A 1518-nucleotide genomic window follows, 5' to 3' on the forward strand; every position below is an offset into this window, starting at 1 on the left:
GAATAAAATCGAATGGGTGTTCAACTGTCCCGCGGATCCAAGTAGTGTAGGCTGCTGGGAGCGACTAATACAGTGCACTAAACGACTCCTACAAAAGGTTTTTAAAGAAGAAGCGCCAAGGATGGAGACATTCCGCAGTGTGATGATTAAAATAGAGAACATCATCAACAGTCCTCCATTAACTGACTTGCCAGTCTCGCCGGATGAGGAAGAACCCCTCACACCAAACCATTTTTTACTGGGTTGCTTAAATTCCACGCAAACACCGTATCCGGACGAGGAACAGCTTTGCGTTCGGAAGCAGTGGAAGATCGCTCAAAATCTAAAGGACAGAGCCTGGAAGAGGTCGACAATTGAGTATCTACCACGCCTTCTTTGTCGCTCCAAATTGAGAGACGAGGTCGAATCAATAGAGCCGGGTACACTAGTGGTAGTTTGCGACCCTTCAGCTCCGAGAAGCCATTGGGAAAAGGGCAGAATCGCGGAACTATTTCAAGGGAGAGACGGCAGAGTCAGAAGTGCCAATGTCATCACAGCGCGCGGGGTTATCCGTCGACCCATACGACAGCTAGCCGCTTTAAGAATTTGCGAATCCCCGGAAGATCCGCCAGGAGGTGGAACGTGAACGACTACTAAATGAAACTAACAGCTAGCCGCTTTAAGAATTTGCGAATCCCCGGAAGATCCGCCAGGAGGTGGAACGTGAACGACTACTAAATGAAATGTGGCAGCACTACATTTTGTAAAGTTGTCAGAACTGCAGCCAACACCGATCATACTCACTCATCCTTTACCATCGCTAACAGAAGGAGCAGAAGGAGACACAAGTTTTAGTTTTTTTATCGTCGATTTAGTTTTACTTAGCTTCGCTTTCATCGTCTTTATTAAAGTACAATTTGCTTGTTTTTAATTGTCGTGCATTCGTCAAGTATATTTGTAATTTCATTTAAACGTTTAATAAACAGTCATTTTGCTACATGCAAACGCAAGTCTCTACAGCTAATATATGAATGTTTACCGCGGGCGAGGGAAAAAACAGAGTTCAGGTATGTTAACTGAAAAGCTATCTGCAACTTGGTGTCCGTTTTCGCACAGCTTTCAATTTAAGATCATAGCCATATTAATAATGCAATATGCTGATTTTTAAATCCTACATACTCACTTTACAACAGATAATTTCGATTTTACCTCCCTTTTATTAGCTCGGGATGTAACTATGTAATATTGATGCGCCAAAAAGATGCAGCGATTTCTAATCTCAAGTTACATACCTGTAGTACGATTCTCATTTTTCCTAACGACCGATATTCGTTATTGATAATGAACGACGTTTGTAGCGTGCAGTAGCGAATAGGCTATTCTCAAAAACACACTTAACGACAGAATTCGTTAGACATGTCGATAAAGAAGTTTACGAGGATTGTCGTTAATTACAAAGACAAATATGGCAATATTGACGTTTGACACTCAATAAGGGTATTCATCAAACCTTATAAATGCATTGTAAACCGTATAAAC

The sequence above is a fragment of the Rhagoletis pomonella genome, unplaced genomic scaffold (genome assembly GCF_013731165.1).
Source record: "Rhagoletis pomonella isolate Grant_MI unplaced genomic scaffold, Rhpom_1.0 Rhpom_scaffold_00003, whole genome shotgun sequence".
Lineage (NCBI taxonomy): Eukaryota > Metazoa > Arthropoda > Insecta > Diptera > Tephritidae > Rhagoletis > Rhagoletis pomonella.